Source organism: Manis javanica, chromosome 11 (genome assembly GCF_040802235.1).
Source record: "Manis javanica isolate MJ-LG chromosome 11, MJ_LKY, whole genome shotgun sequence".
Taxonomy (NCBI): Eukaryota; Metazoa; Chordata; class Mammalia; order Pholidota; family Manidae; genus Manis; species Manis javanica.
In genome coordinates this window covers 22,233,134-22,249,366 of record NC_133166.1, presented here as the reverse complement: position 1 = coordinate 22,249,366, position 16,233 = coordinate 22,233,134, and the positions used below count along the sequence as shown (strand labels likewise).

Sequence of the window (16,233 nt, the reverse complement as noted above, 5' to 3'; positions counted from 1 at the left end):
CTCTAGAACAGCTCTGTTCAAGGAGCTGGAAGCCTAAGCCAGAGCACAAACCTGATCCTCAGGCTGGAGCGGGCCAGACAACACCCAGCCAGCAAAAACAACCAACAGGGCCCTCATCAGGCTGTGGGTTAGGGAAGGCTTCCTGGAGGAGGCAACTCCCTGACAAGTTTTGAGCCTATTAGAGCTTGAGGCAAATGATCAGCAGTACTGAACCTCTTTATGTAAAACTTTGATATTTTGTTAATTTTGGATTTTTTTTTCATGACTTTGATCTTTTAAAAAATACTGCTTGAAAACATGATTTATCTTGATTACTGAGCTTTTACCCCTACCCCTTTATATTGCACACCTGAGGCAAGTACCTCACTGGCTCCAACCTAACCCTGGCCCTTCAAGCTGCGGACAGGTCACTGAGTCCCCAGCCTCAGGGAAGCAGGGACCCAGCAGAGGGGAGTGTCATCCTGTTGCAAAGCACGGCACAGTTGGGGGGTTCCCCTCCTCTCCCATCCCAAGCGCCCAGCTCAGCCTCAACACTGCACCACCCACCCTGCCCCTACTTCCCCTCCTCCCTCTCGCCCCTCTGCTGTGCTAACTATGCTCCGCGGCTGCTCATAGTCCTTCCATGGTTCCGGCACACTCAGGTCCAGCTCCTCGGCCCGTCCTTCAACCTGCTCCAGCCCTGACATTAACAGATGAAGAAACAAACACCCACAGGGAGGAAGTGACTTGCCCAAGTGGTCCGTGACCTCAAGCCCCAGCTAGGCTGGGCTGGCCCACAACTCCCTCTGTTTCACTTTGCACACCAGGCACCAGCTTGGCACAGGGAAGCCCCCCAAAATGTCTGCTGACAATGAGTAAATGAACCACATCCTTCCACATTCAGGTACTGATTCCAGGCTGCCTCCCACAGAAAGTCCTACCTGCCTACCCCCTCAGGCCCCTAGGCCTGGGAGGCTGAGCCATGCAGATCAGCACTGCTCCTGCTGTGTCTAACTATTCCATTCGTGGGGTCCATCACCCGACCCCCAACCTGGCCTGGAGTATCCTGGGAGTCTGCAGCCCTTCTTGTCCTCCTAGCCCTCCACAGGAGAGCCCAGTACCTGGCTGGGCTCACAAGGGCACTCAGTCCAGAGGTAAGTAAGGGCTGTCTGGGCTCTCTAACTTTTGCCAGCAGTCCTTTCTTGGGTCTGGCCTGAGTCCCTCTTGCTAGAGCCAAAGCTTTCACCCTTCTGTCCTCTAACTAGCATTTCAACCACCAAGGGCAAAATTTAAATCTCACAGCCCCTTCTCTGTCGTAGCCCAGCATCTCCCCTGGGCTGCCCCGCCCACTACTGACTGGGGACACCAATTCTACTTCCACCAGACAGACAGCTCAGAGCCCTGAGGACAGGCAAACTGCCACTCCCTCCATTTCCAAAGTGCCCAGCCCATGCCAGACTGCCCTCTTCATCTCAGTCACCCTCAGGACAATCCTAAGGCCTGGGATTTTACCCATTTCATGGAGGCTGTGTGAGATGGAAAGTTGCCCAGGTCACTGGCTAGAGCCAACAGGCCTTCAGGGGAGGTGACTGTCTCTGCCTGGTGGGGTCAGCGAGGCTTCCAGAGGGCACTCCTGAGAAGTTGGCCTTGAAGGGTAAAGTAGGAGGTTGCCCTTCCAGGCAACAGGAACTAAGTGTGCAAGGCCCAGGGTGGGAAAGGACCTGGCAGATACAGAGACGGGGAGATTCCAGTGGGGCAGGAATGGGGCATGTGAAGAAGGCAGTGACACCCGGAGAGGTTTGGGGACTTGCCCTGTTTGCCCCAAGAGCCTGCTGACCCGCAAGGGTGTGAGCCTCCTTTGCATTCTCATTTGCATGAGTGAGTCAGGCCTCAGTCAGGATAGCCTTGAAGGTCCTGACTCCTTCCACCTTCAGCTCTGCAGTCCCTTCAGCCAGGACTCCTCCCTGGATTGCACTCTCAGGTCCCTAAGGGCACAGAGCTGTGCTCTGGGTTTAGGGGAAAGCCCAGCGGTAGGAGGGGAAGGTGAGGAAGGCAGGCCCAAGGTCCAGACCTGAGGCATGAGCTGGTCCACTCCCAACCTCCTCCTTCCCTGCAAAGCACTCCACAACCCAGGCATGCTGGGCAGGGACCTCAGCATCCAGACCTCAGGAAACCCCTTAGAGCTCCCCACACAGGAACCAAGAACACTATACAACCAGCTTCAACCAGACTGGGTCACCAAACCACACCCCACCCATGCCACAAATGCACACCTCACACACCTCTAGGGACACACACCTCCCACCCTACCCAGCAGCCACACAACAGATCTGTCCCCCCCACCCACACACACACAGCCTTCAGTCACACACTCCCCTGCAACACTGCCCTAGAGCCCCACTAATGCCCAGTCCCCTCCTCGGCCCCTCAGTCTGGTCACCAGGTGATGCCTCTGAGCAGGGCCACCCTCGGTCTTCGGCCTCCTGGGTGTTCTCAGGACTCCGAGAATGCAGGAGGATTGGAGACACTTCCCGTAGATATGAGGAACTAGGTGGGGGCTGGGCTCCCGGCCCAGAGGATGCAGAAGTGGCTCCTGCCCCTCTGCACAGCCAGCACCCTCCAGCCCAAGGCAAGGTAACAGGTATAGCCCCCAGGCGAGGAGCTGACTGACCCGTGGGCCAAGAGAACTACTTTCTGTCTCTCTGGGACTGGTGGCCATGGCACACTAGTCCCAGCGAGGGATACTGGGGTCTCCTGCCTTACCCCAGCCCCAAATCTCTGCGCTATCACTCACCCTGACACCAGATACCTGCCCCATCCCATCTGTGGTATAGCCTGTCCTCTGGGGGTGCAGGTGTAGGGGCTGACAAGGGGCAGCACTCAGGGTAGTACGGGCTGAGCTGGAGCCCCAGGGGCCTGGGTGCATGAGGAGCTGCCTCAGCCACCTGGTGGGGACCTGGGGGCCACTGGCAAGTCCCTGAGCTCCAGGCCAGAATCCCCACCCCCCAGGAGCAAGGCAAGTCTGGGTTCCAGTTCCGGCTCCACCACTTCTTGCCTGAAGCCCCGAGCAGGTGACGTCTCATTCTGACCTTCAATTTCCCCGTCCCCAAAGCAGAGCTGTCACCCAAATGACTGTGACATATCAGCATTTGTGTAGTAGAGACCATACTCACTTGTCATCTGTTCACAACTCTCCTGGTAAGAGACGCGTCCTGTCGCTAGCCCCAAGGCCTCAGCCAGTCCTGAGCAGAGAGGCCCTTGGTACTGGCCTCACACACACAGGGCCTAGTCTGGACCCCCTTAGGACCTTGGAATCCCAATCACCCCAGATACCACACCGTGCCTCCAGCCTGCAGGACACACACCTGCCCCCCTGGACCTGCTCCCTGGTGGCCCACGGCACCATATGCCCCATCCCACACTGAACTCACCAGACCCCTCTCCAAAGAAAGCAGGGCTGCCTCCTACCTACATAGGTGCTGGAGCAAATCAGAAAAACCCACCTCTTCTTTCAGGAGACTTACAGCAGGGAATCCAGCTCAGCAAAGAGGACACGCTGGGCTTCCATCCTCCCTCTCCTGACTCTCACCCCACCCCTCACCTACCAGGTACCCTTGGGCAGTGCACAACATGCACACAGTGGACCTGGGAGAGGCAGGATATTCTAACAACCTTCTTGAGGCAGCCCCATCAGCATCAACCTAATAAAATGTGCAACTAGTTTTCTAATGACCAAGGGGTATTAAAGACTAAGGGACAGTGGACTCCCCTGACCTCAATTTTCCACCACAATTCTAAAAGATTATCACTTCCTACTCCCTTCATGTCTTTACTATTTAAAGTTTTTACAGTTGCACATCACTTATAATTAGGAGAAAAAATGATAAAAATACTTTAAGTCTATTAAATCAAGTTTGTTCCAGTTTGTTCCCCAAAACCATTATTATAAAGTAGCTTTATGATTTTAAATGTAACATGCATAGACTACTAAGAGAAGTGTTATAAACAAAACTGCTGATTTTCTGGGCCATGAATGTGAAAAAGGAGAGACTGAGACCTGAAGCTCCCTCCCCTGACCATCTTATCCTCTTGAAGGTCTAAGACACAGCTTATGAAATAAAGTCTCCTCATCAGGGACCCAGAGGCCTGGAGCAGAGCACAGCCCACAGACTTTCAAATAGGAAATGGACTGAGGTCCATTAGTAAACATGAGACTCCTGGGTCCATGTGGTTTAGCCTCTAGACAGCTTCCAAGCCCACCCTAGCCTGGACCCTCACACAGGCTCCCCCAGCCTCCCCGAGGACCCTCCTATGCCCAAGTCCCACCCTGGAGAGGGTCACATAGGGAGTAAGGTGTGGTGTGAAGTGTGAATGTCTGAAGTACCTCACTTGCAAATAAATGAAGCTGAAAGCTAAATGGGCTTGGTTTTAAGGCTTTGTCAAAATGTCTCTGACACACTAATCCCCTTGGCCCTCACCTCCAAACTGATCACTCTGGAAAACCACTCCCTCCCCTTTCTCCTGTCTCCTCATTACCATGTTTCTGACACCTCCCCCCTCTCCATCCCACTGCCCCCATCCACCCCAGACCTCCCAGCCAGTCTGGACCCCTGGGCCCTCCTTCCTGCCTCCTGCCATCCCCCCCTGCAGCCAGGGCAAGGTCTGGCCTACTTCTCTAACCAAGGCAGAGCTCCTAGCCATGACCACATCTGGCTTCCCGTGCCCCTGCTCTTCACTTTCAGGCCTCAACTCTGCCCTCCTACACTGAAGGTGACCCACGGGCCCCAAAGCACCTGCGCAGCCATGGGACACTCCCACCAGCACAGCGGGCTCTGGCCTGGCCCCCTGCCCCTCAGCCAGACATACCCTCCTGGGCTGGAGACTTCCAGGCAGGGCAGGGAGCACACCCCCGCCCCCCACCAAAGGTGCTGGGCGAGAGAGCAGCCTGAGGTGGCACAGGGTGACTCCTGGAAGACCCTCCTGTGACCACTGCCCCCCACGGGGGGCCAGGGGGACTCAACACTGTAAATAAGGCAGAAACAGGAAGAAACAGGGCTGACCACAAGAAAATGGGAGTGCAGAGGGCTGACAACAGGCTTCCATGCAGCAGGAGCGGACAGAACCAGAGTTAGATGCTGGGACCCTCACCACACACCAGAGGAGTTGAGGGCCAATTCTGTCCCGGAGCAGGGAGGGGAAAGAAGGCTGCTGGAGTCCATCATCTCCATGTTGAATGGGAGCCTGATGTGCCTGCCCACCTGGGAGGAGAGACTGGGTGGGATCCTCTGCACTCCAGAGCCAGCAGCCCAGGGGAACAGGAACCTTCCCCTCCCTCCTAGGGAATGGAGAAGCCAGAAGATAAGCAGGCCCCCGGCTGCCAGCACCTGAGAGGGGAAGCTGCCTGTGTCAGGGGTAGAGGTGACAGGGCAGGGCCAGGAGGGAGGAAGGAAGGAGAGGGAGATGGGGATGAGGCTCACAGGCTCTGGCTTCCAATTTGTTGTGCGACCTCAGCCTCCCCCACTATACAAGACTCCTTGACTTGACCTCTCCCCACCAACTCACAGGGAACATTCTAATCCACTTATCTGATCTAGCCATCCCTGCTCAAAACAGCAAAAGATCGTGATTACGGAATACTTATCATCTACCAGGCACTGTGTTAAACAGGTTCATGGATAGTTTCACATAATCCTCACAACAATCTAGAAGGTGGATGGTTTTAGCCCACTTTACAGATGAGGAAGAAACTGAGCTTCTGAGAGGTTAAGTAACTTGCCCGAGATGGCACAGGAGCTACAATCTGAACCAGGCCCTTCCTTCCATTTCATCTTTTCAGAAGGGACAGTGTGGAGACAGGGCAGTGGGCAGGGAGTACAGGTGAGGTGGGAGAGGGAGGGTGAGAGAAGGCAAGGGACCGGGAAGGCCCTGCTGGCAGTCACCCTTACTGTGCAGATAGCAGCAGGCCACACAGGGTAGCAGGGGGCTTTGGGGATGGGGCACGGGGTGACGGGCAGGCAGGCTAGCAGGGGTTCCTACTGTGGTGAGACGTGGGAATTCACTGAACTACTCTGAGTCTCAGTTTCACCATCTGTATTATGGAAATTATGACAGGTTCACCTTGCAGGCTTGTGAGGAATAAATGCATTCAAAACTGAGCCCAATCAAAACCAAAAGTTACTGTGACGACTACCCTTGTACTGTTCACCATGTAAGAACTTATTCACTATCTAAGAATTTGTACACCATGTAAGAACTTGTTCGTTGTGCTTCAGAAGACCCGAGATTGATGAGAATTAGGCTTGGGGTGGATTAATGATTGTGCATTGAGTCCCCTATACAGAATTCTATTGTTGTTAACTGTTAATAACCATTTGATCAATAAATATGAGAGATGCCCTCTCAAAAAAAAAACAAAAAAACTGATCCCAAATCTGTTCTCCTTCCCCAGTGACTTTCCACCTCCCTCAGAGGAAAAGCCAGTCAGCCAGGGCTCGCCAGGCCTGCCCCTCCGTCCCTGCCGCCTGCCGCCTGCCGCCTGCCGCCTCGGGGCTGGGCCCCGGAGCACCCTCGGCCTGGAATGCTCTTCCACACATCTGCCTGACTCACTCCCATACTCCTTCCAGCACCTTCTCAAACACAAAGTCTTCCTTCCATGACCACTCTACCTAAAGACGTGTCCCCATCAGTCCCTATCTCCTGACCCTGTATCATTTTTCTGGGCCCCACTTGTCCTTACTGGACACTGTATCAAATATTTCTGTGCTCCTTGTCAGTCTCACCTGGAGGACAGGGGCCTCGGCTCATTCACAGCTCTATCCGCAGTGGCTAGAAATGTTCAGCCACTGGGGGAATGGCTGAATGGACATCTACACAGGCCTGGCTCACCCTGGTCAGGAGCTCAGGTCCAAGGCCTGTGACACAGGAGAGGGACGGCTGGATGAGGCAGATGTCAAGATTCAGACAAGATGTCTAGGAGTCAAAGACCCAACTCTGAGGCTCCTTGACACCCTCTGTGGCTGGGCCTGCCTCTCTCTCCACAGCTGCGGCTGTCCCAGCCACTTCCTTCTGTGCTGGCCTAATAAACACTGCTGGGGGAATCCTCACCCACAGAGGGGAAGGGCTGACTCTCAGGCCCCCTCGTGCTATCCACCCCTCAACCATTCTCTAGAGCAGGGCAGAATCACCCCAGACTTCCAGGACTCTTGAAACCAACCACTGCCCCCTCCTTGCCTGCCTACCCCTTCCATGGCTCCCCATTACCCAGGGGGCCCAAAAGGCCTACCCTCTGACTCCTGCCATTTATTTCTCCTCTTGAATCTGTCCCTCCACTCCCACTGCCTGACACTTTACCTTGAGGATTTTGCTTACACTGAATTTCCTCTGCCTAGAACGTCTTTCTCCACCTTGCCCTTCAAGTTCAACTGTCACCTGCTCCAGGAAGCAGTCCCTGACTCCCATGGTCACAGCCATGGGACACCACTACCCATGACTGCATCACACACACACTCTCTCAACATTGCCTTGTCTGGAGACTCCCTGAAGGCAGGGCTGAGGGGTCGATTCCCCTGCATCCCCAGCTACAAGCCCAAGGTTAGCAGACAATGAATATCTACTGACTGAACCAACATCTCCAGATTACACACATGGAGAACAAGTAGCCCAGGCAAGTGACGACTTGCCCGAAGTTCACACTGCAATCAGCAGCCAAACTGTAGGTAGAACCTGGCCTCCCATCTCCCAGATCAGGTGCTTCCCGTTCCCCCAGTGTCCACCCAGTTACAGCTCTAGGCCTCCTGCCTGCCCACCTCCAGCCCTGTCTTCTCCCAGCTCTCCACAGCCCCAACCACCTGCTCCTTAACATTAAGGAACCACCTAATTCAACCAGCCCTGCTTCCAGAAGGGGAAAGTGAACCCCAAAGAGGGCCAACCTAACTGTGGCCACACAAGTCAGTATCAGGTCCCAGGGCCCCAGCCTGAGCTCCCCGCCACCCCCTTCCACTAGCCTCTTCCTTGGAAGAACTGGGAGGGGAAGGTCCTGTCAGGTGACTTCAGAGGTACTGAAGCAACGAGCATCCCACCTCCATAGAAGCTAGACTGGCCCTGCACTGAGAAATGTGGGTTTTCAGGCCACAGGAACAGAGGCAAATGAATGACCTGGTTCATGTCCTGGAACTGGAACAGAACCACTAAAACCACTTGATACTCCCTGGATCTTCAGCCTCCAGAGGCTTAGCATGTCCATCTGGAGAGCTGAGGAGACAGAGGGAAGAACAGCCCTGGCTGGAAGTGAGAGGCAGGCCCTTAGCTGAGACACTAGCACCCCTTCATCAAGCAAGGGGAACCCCACCCCAAGGCTATCCTGTTGTCAGCTGGCAAAACTCAGTCCCCAGCCCTGTGTTCCAGGAGGTGCTCCCCATTTCTAACTATGAGGCCAGGGCAGCCTTTAGGAACAAATGGTCACATTTTAGCTGCAAAGCCACACAGCAGCCTGCCTGGAGGAAGGTCCCCACTCAAGTGGGCGAAAGCCTCAACCGGCCCTCACACCAAGGGCTGCAGAGCCAGCACCTCATGCCCGAGCCCAGTGGGGCATTGAGTCTTGATGACACCCACCCAAAGGCAAGGGCACAGGTCCTCCAAGGAGCCCCTGGGCCCAAGAACCCATGCGTGAGCACCTCACAGGCAGACCCGGAGGGATGTGTGGCAGGAAGGGGCTCACCGGCCAGGGAAGCCTTCCAGAGCTGGCACTTCCCCCAGAGGGAGGAAACAGGCCTCCTCCCCACAGGGCTTCTCCCACTGCCCTTTGAGGGCAATGCTGTGCCCACAGGCCCTGATGGGCACTGGAAGGAGCTGGGGTAAGGCACTCTGACATACTCGCAGACCCTCGGCCAAGGCCCAGGTCCCCTGCTCCCTGAGGACGGGTTCCCCTCAGGCTTTTGGGCTCCTGCCCTCAAGTCTCCACCCACCACTCCATCAGGGCCCTTGAGCCTGGCTTTGGTCCTCCGAGGCTGGCCCTGGGCCTGCTAGGCCACATCTCCTGCTGGCCCTGGGAGGACCAGGTTCACCCAGTAGTGTGACCCAGACCTTGCTCTGTGACCCAGCCAGCCACCAGCCCTCCCTGGGCCATCCCTCAACTACATCCTGGTATCTAGGAGGGCAGCCTGACCATCTGAAGAGGAAGCCTGGCCCCTGTCTAGCCCCTCCTTCCTCCCCAAGACGGCTGTCTCTCCTGCTACCACCTAGTCCCTTCTAAAGCCTGGTTCACAGATTTCTTGAAAGGCAGCATGCTGGGGGTGGTAGATGCAGAGAGCACAAAGGGCTGGGATGCCCATGGGGCCACTCACACCCCCAAGTAGCCCCAAGGAATTCTCCAGGCCTCATCTACCTGGCACCAGCCAGCCAAGGGGCAGCACAAGGCTCGGCCTTGGCTCAGGACCACCTGCCCGATCTGAGGCTTTGCAGCTTCTTAGAACCTAGAATTTCATAAATTGGGGAGCTGGGAGTCACACAGAACCCTAGAATCTTTGAGTTCCCAATACCTAGAATCTCAGAATCCTAAAATCCCAGCTGCCTAATGTGAGGAGAAGGAGGATGGGAGTGGAGCGGGACAGGGAAGGCCTCCCCACCCCATCTCACCCCTCACCTGCCTAGTGTGCTTGATTCCTGTCCTGACCGGTCCACACCTCAGGGCTGGTGGGTCTGGGAAGTCCCAGGATCTTCCTGCTCTCTCCCTGAAGCTCAAGGGAGGCTGAGTCCACTGAAGACAAGTGACAGCCCAAGGCCTCTTACTGAACCAGAAGCCAGGGACAGACCACGGGCTCCTGACTCCAGGGCTCACTATGGCAGAGCCCTGCCCCCCAGTTATGGTGGGAAGGAGGGGAAGAGAGAAGGTAATGCCCAGGGGTGGGCAGTGCCCCCTTGGGTGGTAGGGAAGGTGTCAGAGGAGACTCAGGCACCTGGGGGACCATATGCAGTGGTGGCTCCCTTGCTACCACTCCCCTGTTCTGGGGGCTGACCCACCCCAGCACTGGCCTGGCCAGAAGGAGGCGGGACAGGGTAGGCTCCCCAAGGAGCCCTGGGCACCTAAGACTCCATGGCCTGGGACTGGGGGACAGAGGAATGCTTGGGAAAGTCCCAATCCTCCTCTCCGCCCCCCTTGCCCTCACAATGAAGACAATAAAGAGGCAGATTTGGCCACATCCCTCCCTCCTGGGAGAAGCAGGGTCTGACTCCTGAATCCTCCTCTGGGCCTCTCTGACCATAAGCACCACACTCTTGACCACAGCTGGTCTCTGCTCCTTTTGTCCTCTGCTCTGGAACTATGTTCCCCAGGTTTCTTCATTCTGTCACTGACACCCAGCTGTACCAGCTCCCAAGCACCTTGAGAGGAATCAGGTTCCCGTCCGGTGAGGGAGGAAGACAGCCCTATGACAAGGCAGGTGGGCAGTGCCTAAGGAAGCCCTGACCAGGCCCCAGGCAGGGAGGAGTGCCTGGCCACCAGTCCCAGCTCTCCCTTCCCTCAGTTGAAAGACCAAAGCAGGTCACTTACTTCTCCTGATCTCGGTTTTCTCACAGCAAAATGGGGTCTTGGAGAAACAGGACATGCTCATTTGAGGGCTGGGCTCATGGGGGCTCAGGACACGACAGCAGTCAGTCCAGTTTGCAAACTGGAGGCCTTTGCAGACATCCCAGTGCCACAGCTTGTCACCAGCAGTGTCACCTGACCAAGGAGCCCTCCAGCCCCCATCTGCCACCCTGACTGGGAGTTCCTGGGGCAGACAGGGTTTGGATCTCCTGTCTGCAGTGTCTCCCAGTGCTCAGGGTTCTCACTGGGAAGCAATAAAAAGCCAGACTCCCACCTCTTCTATGTAAGAGATGATCTTAGGCAAATCACTTAACCTCCCTGGACCCAATGTCCTCTTCTGTAAAATGGGAATGATGCCTATCCCATAAGACAATTGTTGAGGATTAAGTAAAATTAATATATAAAATGCTTAGCTCAGTGTTGGCACATGGTAAGCATCCAAGAAACAATTGCTCCTGCCAATATAATAATTACTATTAACCAATAATTTTGCTATTGATCTGGTCATTTAATTCACATCCCCTCCCAGCTACTCTGGTTGTCCCAGTGGTTTGGGTCAGATGTCCTAATTGTGGGACAGACTCTTCCCTTTTTAACTATGTTCCAAAGAATGAGATAGCTGAATCCACAGGATGGTCACATGGAAGATCAACCGTGCACTGCCTCCCCTCCATCCCAGGCCATCGCTGACGCCTGGGGTCATCTGCCTCTTTGGGCTGGGTGGGACTTACCTCCCCAGAGCCAGGGTTGAAATGTATGTGCAGGTCTGAGGGCCAGACAGACAAGGGTGGGGTTAAGTGGACAAGATGCCTCTCTGATCAGGGCTGTGGGTGCTGGTGTGGAATCAGCAGCAGGCCCTGAGCTTTGTGCGGAATGCACCTCTAGTGGCTTAGAGGGCCAGCCATATCCTCCTGCTGTTCAGACCCTTGAAGCAGCCACTCTTAGCCCAGAACCCCTTCATGAAACATGAATGCCCAGTGGCACAGGGCTGTGGGGGGCAGGGGTGGCACAAATCCAACCTAAGACCAGAGAAGGGGGTGAAAGAGGCCACCTGAGCAAGGGCCAAGTCTGCCTAGCTGTGGGTACACTCTGCTTGAAACTACCTTGGCCACCCAAGGGAAAGCCCCTCACTGAGTGGGACCCTGGACTGAGGAGTAAGGTCAGGCTGGGGGAGGGGAAATCAGGCCAAAGAAGGAAAACAAATGGCTGCGTGCTGGTCCTGTCTCTGCTTATTTGCTGTAATCTCGGACAAGTTACTTAACCTCTCTGTACCTCGCTTTCCATATCTATAGCGCGGCACCTACCTTTTAGGGTTGTTGGGAGAACAAAACTGGTTAATATGCTTAAAAGGCCCTATAGCAGTGCACTGCACATGTTTGCTGACATGTCACTCTAGCTAGTACTTGGCTCTCCTGAGGCTATTTCTTCCCCTATGTTACTGGACGGTGATCCTTGTCTCCTGGAATGATGTTAAGTTAGATAAAGTAACAAATGTGCAGTGTCAGGCACACAGTAAGTGCTCAAATCAAGGAGGGCTCCCTCCCTTTCCCCCTCCTTTCCCCAAAAGGGCCCAGACTAGGAATCAGGGTCAGTCCTGACCCCCGCCCCCCACCCAGAGTGTGCTGTGTGATCCTGGTCCCATTCCTGGTCCTTGGCCTACCCAGATGGCCTACCCATCTGTGAAAAAACCTTCTGGGCCAAAAACGGACTGTCCATGGCCAAATCTGCTCTAGCCTCCCTGCCACCTCCATTCCCTCCTTCCTTCTCCATTTCTAACTCATGTCCTTCCTACTACATCCCCTCCTGCTGCAACAGAAAGTGGGTGAAGGATACAGCTAGTTGGCAAGGGGTACTAGCCTGCAAGCAGCCCAGGGCTCATCCCAGGCCCCCAAGGGTTAAGATCCATAGTGAAGGCTGGGGGGCCAGGGTCAGCCCTGGACAGGCAGGCCTGCAACCCAGGGCTGCCTCCCCTCCCCCCAACCCTGGGAACAGAGGCTACTTGTTTGGATGGCTTTGAGCTTGGCTAAAGAGGGAGTAGAGTGGGGAGGGGAGAGGGCCCCTGCAGAGTGGAGAGGACTCCTACTCTCCAGCTCATGCCTAGGCTTAGTATAAGGCTAGTCCACCACCAGCCCCTCAGACTCTCAGAGGCCCCTTACCCCTCTGAACTGACTTCTTCCACCCAGGTTCTTCGTTTTCTTCACTCACTCACTGCTGGGGCAGGATTTCAACTCAGGCCCAATTCGTGCCCTAGCAGAGTCTCTTTTTGGAGCATGGGACCATGGCTTATCACCTCATCCTGCAGATGGGGAAATGGAGGCTCTGAGAAGTTAAGGGACTTGCAGAATCACATAGGGTTTGGTGGCTGCATGGGGATGCCCCAGATCCCAGTCATCCCTGTGGCTGTGCAGGCCCCTTCTTCCCCCAGAGCTCCAAGGAGTCCCTTCCTAAGCTGTGCCACTGTACAGGACAGAAAGGCTAGGCAGGAGGAGGCAATAAGCAGCCCACCTCTGAAGTCCCAAAGGACGCAGGAGATCTGGATGGCAAGAAAACTTCCGGAGGGTTTTGTGCAAGGGGGATGGGGAATCAACCTGCACAGAGGGCTGAGGCTTGATATGTGGAAAAGCATTGCTGGAACCTGGGAGGTGGTGAGGGTGAGTCTGGGGCCAAGTGGGGAGACCTCATTAATGAAGCCTGGGGCAATCTGGGCCCCTAGTGGTCCCTGGTCACTTCCATCTCACCAGTTGTCAGGATTCTGTCAGGGACAACAACTCCTTGCCCTACTCCAGTGAGCAAGCGGCAAATGGGGAGGCAGGGTCCCCACGCCAGGGTTTGGACAATCCCCAACCAGCCATAGAACACAGAGATTAAGTTCTCTTTACACACTGCCCTAGCTACTCCTTCCAGCCACACACATATCCTTGCCATTCCTCAAAAATACCACCCAAGTCCCTGCCTTTGCACAAGCTATGCCCTCCTCTGGAGGGCATTTATTCTTACGAATTGCCACTTAACTGCCAAGGCCCATTCCAGTTTACTCCCTTACGGGCCTCCAAAAGTCCTAATATGATTCTATCTCAGTACCTGTCAGCACCTGTCTTCATGACTCTGCTGGACTCCTTCTACCCTGTAATGAGCTTGCTGGGAGGTCTCCCCTAGCCTGAACACTCTGCTCTCCAAGGACCGGCATCCTGGGTGCTGTCTGGACCTCAGGGCTCAGCACACAGTCAAATCCTTTCCTGAGTACCTCCACATATCTGTCCTTCCCTGCATCTCTCCCTCCCCCAAGCCTGGGCATCATGAAAGCCTCCCTGGACAGGAGCTCACATGTGGAAAGGGAGTACATAAGCCGGAAGTTATACTGTGATGGCTCCTCAACAGAGTTCCCAAGCACCAACTATCCCTGGAGATCTGGGACCAAATACCCAGCCCTGATCTCCCCAAGGCAGTACTCCAAGTCTGCTCTCTGCAGTCCCGATAACCCACTCCCGGACTGACCCCATTCAGTGAACACACACCTTTCTGCAGCAACTGGGCCAGGTAGGAGCTCTTGGGAGTCCATGGCCCCATTTACTGGTGGGGAATTGAGGCGCAGAGACCGGAAGTACTCTGCCCAAGATCACTGGAGCCCCGAGTCCAGGTATGGGGTCATGCGAATGTGCAGCGTTGTAAGGGTCTCCACAGTGAACGAGGTGGGGCCGTTCACTTCACGGAAGAGAAAAGCAAGGCGCCCAAGGGAGGGCGAGCTCCGGATTCTGGGAGCCCTCAACCCAAAGCGCTAACTGCTGGAAGCCCCCTGTCCCGCCGGTTTGCCCTCCTCCCCACGGCCTCAGGCCCGACCTCGCAAACCCAGAAAGCCACCTCCGTTCCCACCACCAGACAAGAAAACAGTGCGTGACGCGGGAGAAACGCCCGCGGAAGTAGGCGCTGGGCGCAGAGTCGCCGCGCCGCCTCGGCGTTCCCTTCTGCCGAATGGGGAAACTCCGGGCCACACCTGGCGAAGGAGCGCCGGACCGGGAGGCCCTAGCTGCCGCACTGACCTGTTCTGAGCGAGGACTGCACTCTGAGGGACCTGGGGTCCCGGCGCCGGCACGGACTCACTGCGTGTAGCTAACTCGCGGCCGCAGGCTAGGCGCGCCCACCCGGCCGGGCGCTTCCGCCCGCCCCACGTGACGCCCCGGGAGGGGAGGGCGGGGAAGGGCAGGGACCCGCCCCTTCCCGGCTCCGCCCAGCCGCGGTCTTTCAGTCAGCTGGCCTCCAGCGCCTTGCGGACAGGTCCGGTGTGTGTGTCTCCCCTGTCCATCCCGCTGCTCACAGGTCCGTCTCTGTCTCCTGAGGCTCAGGTCTACCCCAGCTACCCCCGCCCGCTGAGTCTCCATCTCTTCCTAAGTCTCCCTGCTTCTTGCCACCCCTCTTGTTGACTCAGTCCTCTAGAGTGATGAGCCACACAACCCCCACCCCCCAACCAGCGGCTCAGACTCGCAGTATGGTTAAGGGGCAGGATGACCAAGGTCCCTGGCCTTCTCCTCCAGGAGGTCCTTTCCCACCTCATTCTCAGAGGATATCCCACTTCTCTTCCAAGGCCCACCATCTCCCAGAGGCAGTCCTGCCCAGAGCACCCAAGAATACCTTGGCAGAAGGCTGCAGCCTGAGGCCCTGGCACCCAGGCACCTTCTCTGGCCTGGAGAGTGAAAGATTCCCATCATTTCTGCCAGCATACACACAGAAGAGGGCCTGGGGTTTGGCAGTCATCCTTGGGTCCTGTGTCCAGGGCACCTCTGGGGCCAGCCAAACCAGAGAACTTAAATTCTCTATGCTTCTGTTTCTCCAAATGCCCAATGGAGATATTTGGAAGAACAGCTCTCACCAGGGTGGGGCATGGGGGTTTACTTTGAGATTGGGAGCTATTGATATAGCACCTACTAAATGCCAGGCCCCATTGTTAGACAACTTATTCCTTCATCTCAATCCTCACACCTCTGCTTGAAGGCAAAAATCATCACCCAGGTTATGGAATAGGAAATGAGGCTCCATGAAGTTCCAGGACTTGCCCAAAGTCACAAAACCAGTATTGAACAAACCTGGGACTGGAACCCAAGTCTCAGTGAGTTACAGAATCTCCTGCCTACCCTCCACTGGACATTTACCCTATCCCTCTAGAAAAAAGTCTACTTCAAAGCTAATTCAAGCTGCTTCCCAAAAGGGGAGGGCAGGGCCAGACCTTGGGGAGAACTTCCAGGCCCCAAATTCATATGGGCTGAAAAACACTGGAGACTGGGCAGAGCACAGGGCCTTCCTCCCAGGCTGACAGCAGGAGGATCCCTTGGGCAGCAGAGGGCACCCAGAGGCCACAGAGAACAAGGAGGCCGAGGCTACCCTCTAGAGCTCAAAGGCCAGACTCAAATCAGACAGCTGGAACACAGGACCCGGGGATTGGCATCTGACCCCTGACAACGTGCTGAGTCTTCTGTTAACACAGGACTGAGGTCTTCAAAATGACCTAGGGAGGGTTTCAATCACAGGGTCTGGTCCCTCCACTGGAGTCTGATGACCCTCACCTCAACCCCTAACCTCAGATCTGAGGCCTATAGCCCTGTGGTCTGCACCTCTCCCTCTCCCTACCGTGACAACTGAAGAGGGTCAGACCCCCAGTCCATAGGTTGGACCCAAGGGGC

The 16,233-nt window shown here is 55.7% G+C and overlaps 1 protein-coding gene across 4 annotated transcripts in view; it reads right to left on the bottom strand.

Moving 5' to 3' along the window:
- Positions 1-14,750, bottom strand: part of ARAP1 (ArfGAP with RhoGAP domain, ankyrin repeat and PH domain 1) — a 61,554-nt gene extending 46,804 nt beyond the window's left edge. For 3 of the 4 annotated variants that reach the window (XM_037026253.2, XM_037026254.2, XM_037026250.2), the window contains exon 1: positions 14,599-14,749. The gene's annotated coding sequence lies outside the window, so the exon portion shown is untranslated. Of the gene's footprint in view, positions 1-14,598 lie in introns of all 4 variants that reach the window. The other variant, XM_037026251.2, reaches the window with a different exon arrangement.
- Positions 14,751-16,233: the final 1,483 nt, after the last annotated feature.